The sequence below is a fragment of the Passer montanus genome, unplaced genomic scaffold, assembly GCF_014805655.1.
Source record: "Passer montanus isolate IOZ18808 unplaced genomic scaffold, ASM1480565v1 scaffold8, whole genome shotgun sequence".
Lineage (NCBI taxonomy): Eukaryota > Metazoa > Chordata > Aves > Passeriformes > Passeridae > Passer > Passer montanus.
The window spans coordinates 4046638-4052637 of record NW_024373256.1 but is presented as its reverse complement, the minus strand read 5'-3'; positions in this window follow the sequence as shown (position 1 = coordinate 4052637).

The window sequence follows — 6000 nt, the reverse complement described above, 5'->3', positions numbered from 1 at the left end:
TGCCTTCCATTTCCCCTCCAGTATTGTAATTTCTGCCAAACTGCCTTCATGCCAGAGAACATAGTTGTAAAATGATTAAAGAAAAAAATAAATGAACAAACTCATCATGTTTGATTTTAACTGCTTTCCATGTTCATTATGTGATACGTGTTTCTCGCTCAGGCTTTGTGGACTCGCTTACCCCAGGTACAACCCTGCAATCTTCACTGCACAATGGAAAACTGGCTTGCAATTATTGTCATGAAATTGGAAGGATGGTGTGAATTTCCATAACAACTTAATGGATCTCAGTTCTTCATCTGACAAGCAAGTTTGGGCTTATTTCTTAGTAAATTTACTGATTAACTCCCTGGTAATCTGCAATAGATTGGAAGTGCCTGTGTTTTATGCAAACTGAAAACAGAGCCTCTGCAGTCACTCAATCAAATCCACGGAATCCACTGTGGTGCCTTTTATCCAGCCCCTGGGAAAATGCAGGGGTTCGCTGGATGCTGTGCAGCTTAATGCACTCATGCTCTGATGGACCAAGGAAATAAATTAACTGCCTGCCCCTCAATGGAAAATGCTCTGGTCTCTGATTCCTGATAAACACCCTTCTGCTTCTAAGGTTATTTCAACTGAGTAGATATAACTTAAAAAGAGGTGTTCTCCAGGCTGTGTTGAATTAACACCATTTCAGCCACTGCACAGATTAAATGTACCCAGAAACAAACTGGAAACCAATTAGATCTAAGAAGAACAAAGATAATTTGCTTTACCAAGCAGTAAGACAGTAGGATTCTACATTAGCTGAGATTTCAGAGTGGATTTTTAGTATTGCTCCAATGCAGATTACAAATCTACAATTCTAGACATGACAAAGTATGGATAACTGCAGTGGAGACTGCTATCACTAAAGCTAAGGAAACAAAGAAGGAGATGAAGCAAGAGAATATTTCAAATACTGTTTTAAATAAGTATTTATTCTTCAAAAGTTTGCAGAAGTTTTATTGAAAAAATTTCCTGGGAAACTCAGTTTTCATTTGAACAGAACCATTCTGGACAGTAATTTCAATCGTTAAAGTGCAAGTCTTGCTTGGTATAAAAATCCCAATGCAGCCTGAACTGCCAATTTACTGCTGATAGCTCTGTAATATGTGACTTTATAAAGCATTGTCCAAAATTTTTAAAATTAAGCATTTATACTCCTAAATCACTCCTGCCTGAAAAATACTAGGTATTCAGCAATTTTGAAAATCATGCCTTTGCATGTCTAAATATAGATGTTGGATGTTCTTGATGACTAAAGCATCACAGAATCCTTCTCAGCTAGAGAGTAAATATTAATACTACTCTGAGTCCTCGTTCATCCCTCCGCACAGTGCTTGGAGATCTTTGGATGAAAAGAGTTACACATCTATTAAAGAATCTTCTCCAGAACTCAGAATATTGAAGAGCTCTGTAAACCCACTCCTTCTTTAATGGAATTTAGAGCACATGCTCTCCAAAGAATCTATGTGCCATTCTCTTTTATACACTGGCAATTGGAATTCTGTCAACCAGAGTTCTTTTGCCTTAACCTCCTCTTTGTTCTATTTTTGTTTTTCTGTGTCACACTTTCCTCTTATCAACGGATGCTGTATCTGCACTAAAGGATGTGCACTTTTAATGAAAATAAAGTTTTAGCTTGCTAGCTATGCCATCTCCACTTCATTAGTTTCTGTACATAGGCTGTTGCTTATTAATTACATGTATCTATTTAAAGATAATAAATGCTAAAAAATAAAATACACGTATGAGGCCTGGAGCCAGTGAGAAGTTGAAATAATAGCAAGAAAATCTTCCAGCAGTGCTCCAGCAAAAGGTAGGTTCTGGATTTTGCTGCTCATTTGATCTGTCCAGAGCATTTTCATTTATCAGAACAGCTGGATTACAGCTCTAGTGCACAATTTTTTTAAATAATGGTGCATTCATTTTAATCCTATTAAATAAACAAAATGAACAAAATGAACCTGCTCTTTGTGAAGGCAAAGGATTTAGCTTCTTTCTTGGAGGCTTTCTGTACATTGGGATAGCAGGATTGCTTTTTAGTGAAAGAAGGCATGACTCTTTTGAAAGGGTCCAATTAGCAAGTCTGGGGACGCTCAGCTTACAGTGCTGAGTGAAATTGGAGCTGGACTTGTGCAAAACAAGACTCCAGGCCCCTGCTCACTGGAGAGAAAATGTAGTCAACTGAGAAGAAGGAAATAAGAGGAACAAAAAGAAAAAAAAGGAAAGTGGATGATAAAACCCATTCTCCTACATGTTTTCATTTACACAGTGTCATAAAAGCCTGCTTAGAGACTTTTATTTACTCTTAAGTCAGACATTGGAGTTTTCCCTGAACATCCAGTATCCTTCACTAGAACTAGCAAAACTCTTTTCATAGAGGGACAGAAATATTTCTTGTTGATTTTTATGAAATTCTAATTGTATAAGTATTGGAAATGATGCACAAATTGATAAGTGGTCTGGGAATTTCAGAGCAAACAGAATTATTTTCTTTTTTGCACAAAGGAGAGGGAGAAGAGGAAAATATGCAAGATCAGTAAATATACGAAAACAGTCCAATTAGTGCCAATGGAAAGAAAGGAAATTACATGATAATCAAACCTCAGTATTACAGATCAAAGAAGATCCTAGAAAATTTCATGAAGTTGTTCTAGATTAATCCACACCAAACTCATGCCAAAGCTTTCAGTTGCAGTATAGACACAGATCCTCACACACAGACATTTTAAATGAAACTGTTCTCCCATTCAGCATTAAACCCCCAAACTTATAAGGATCTGCCAGCCTGTATTTTCTGTTTTGCAGTGGCAAATAATAAACCAGGCCTACATATAACATGCAGTACAGTGACACAGTTAAACCACCAATTTCAATTATAAGCCTGTTCACTGTTGTCGACCCCTCTAACCATCTCAGCAGCGTCTGATATATCCTGAGGTCTCTGAAGAGGCTACGATCAAAACATTGTAAAAAAGCAATCAGAAGATTGTGTGTGAACAAAAAGCAGCCAGGCAACAACAAGCCAAAAATACCAAGCAGAAATGCAGCTGGGGGCTGCGTTGGTGCCTGGGCACAGGGGCACAAAAGGGAGAAAACCTGCTGGGAACCTTTGGCAAATTATGTCCCCAAGGGATGCTCCCCAGGAGAGCACAAACCCACAGAGCAACCTCCACACCTTTCTGGGACTGTCACACGGAAGGGAGGACAAAAGCCAAAAGCAGCATTGTTCTTAGCACTGGTACTGGCAGCTGTGCAAACACAAGGAGCCATCTGCTGTCATTTCATAAGTGCAGGGGTGATCTGGGACAGCAACGGGCTAAAAATATGATCTTCCTAAGTAAGGGAGGTTGGCTCAGTTTCTAACATTTCTGTCAACAAATCTGTGGGCTAGGTCATACTCTTGAGACATTCCCAACTTAGCTTCTGCATGGAGGTGTGATATCAATGGGTTTTGTGACTGTATTAGTTAAGCCCTCAGGACAATGATTGCATTTCATGGATCTTAGGGAATATGCTCCAACTTGGCTTTGTGTTGGATGCTGAACTCCACAACCACCACTCTAAAACAACACACAAGAAAAAAGAACAAATAGTCTATTTGTGCAGCCTAATCCCCAACAGTGTCCCATCTAAAATTCACACTCTGTTTGGGGGATGGGGGGGTTCTGCTTTGCTGGCTTGCATTGTGTCATGGCAAACTGTACTGTATTAAAAACATTGCACACAGTGTTGTAATTCCTACAACAAACACACAGTTATCTCGACCTGACTATTCACCACCACTTCACCTGCAGAAAACATTGCCTCCTGAGCAAAACCAGAGCTCAGCAATGCATGGAAAATAAAGATTCGGTTGTTTATAACATATAGCAAGAAGTCACTTATGTATTATTATTTCTTGTCAGTGCTGTCTTGTAGCGATTACAGCAAACACTGGCTATGTATTTGCGAAAACAGACTAAAAAATGAGATACATAATAGAAAATCATGTCATAGAAAGAAAAGAATACAAATTTATAGACCTCAGAAAGCTAAAATTCACGGCCTAATACTGTGACTAGGTACTTCCATGCAGTTTTGCATTTCCAAAGAAAAGAACAAATTGTCTAATTGATCCTCATGAATAATTTACTGTTTGAAATGACACTGTAACCCTTACCTTTCAGTGTATCACTGAACCTTCAGCCTTATTTTAAAACTGTGGATTCTGCAAGAGATGCACATAAGCATGTTTTAATCATTTAATGGAATTTCATTTGGGCAATAGTCGTCTACAATTTAGTGGAAGCTGTTCATCTTATCACAAAGATACTTGTTGATTCCTCCCCATGATGAAGTGTTCTGCTCACACAAATAAATTAAATCCTTATCTAACTGCCCAGAATATGCTACCTTTGCATATGCATTCTGTCTGGATAAGTATGCTCACGAAAGCCACAAAGTTCTTTATTTTTTTAAAAAGCACTTCCCCAATAAGATGTTTTGAACTTCTCATTAGTCTCATTGTGACTTATAATGGCAACACATGGAAATCATTGCTACAGTGAATCACTGGCTACATGAACTCTCTACACTAAATCTTAGTCCACAATTTCAGCAGAATTCAAATAAAGGACAAGACATTTAGACAGAAACACCCAAAATTACAATGGATAGAATAAAGTTAATTATCAGGGATAAAAACTCCCTGTGGTGTTTTTTTTTCTATCCATCACCCATATACTTTATACTTTCAGATGTCTGATAGATGCAGCCTTAAATGAACAACCAGTTTGATCTGCCATGGCAATTCTTATCTTCTTAAAATGTAGAAGGGTTTTTGCAATATTCTCTGTGAAAGCCCAAATCAACTGGAATCAAGTAGCAGCACAGTAATTATATTTCTGTTTAAAATAAAAGTGCAATAGAATAAATGGCATTAATAATTTAATTTAATCTATGATCTGATTTTAATTTTTATTATTGAACATGACAGTTGTGTGCAACACACTTTATTCACTTTCACTTAGTTGGTACCTAAAATGTAATAACTATGTAACCACCCAAAACTTTTTATATGGCATTCATCACATGTTCTTTAGTGCACTGTATATTTTTTGAGCTCCATGTATATTTTAATAACGCTGAGTGAAAAATTTATAGGAAGCCTTTTTGCATCTTTTCAAGCATGAAACTGCCTTACTACAGATGAAGAACTATTCTGCAAACGTGCATAATGCTAGGACGGCTTCAGAATTACACAGGGCATCAGTGCAATGTGCAAACACAAAAGCAAAAAAGGGAAACATTCTACCTCATGTTTATACAATCCACAGATTTCTCCATTAAAATAAAATATTCCTTGATTCTCCTTGATTGTCTCTTTTTGCCTCCTCCCTACACAATGGCACAAACATGATTTCAAACACACATAGTTTCTTGAACTATAAACTTTTCCCACCTGCAAAGTAAATTATAAATTATAGCCCCTGAGGGCTAACTACTGATATTCTCTTAACACACATGGCCAATAACAATATAGAGTTTCATGGCTAAATAGTAACCCTGTAATTCAATCACAGGCTCCTGCTGCCATGTATAAATTGCTCTGGCTTTTATGATGCCAGCATCACACCTTCTTTGGAAATGCAGAATGGGATTCAGACATAAAACTTGCTTTATTGTACCTGTACAAGGACTATAAGGCAGTGTCCACATAAATGTTAACCCAAGGGGAATACATTCTTGCTGGTCAGAGTTGCTGATGCAGTTCACCAGGTTTAGACCTGTTTCCTGAAGGAGGGAAAGGCAGGTACACTTCCCTTATACTTAAATGCTACGACCTAACAGAAACCAGACCAAAACCAGCTTGGATCAAAGGTCACCTTTCTCTTCTTGTTCTTGCAAGGCTTTGTAGTTTTATTGGGAGAAAAGGGTGTCAGAATTCTGGCAAGCTCTGTAATGTAAGGCAGCACCGTCCCCATGAAGCAG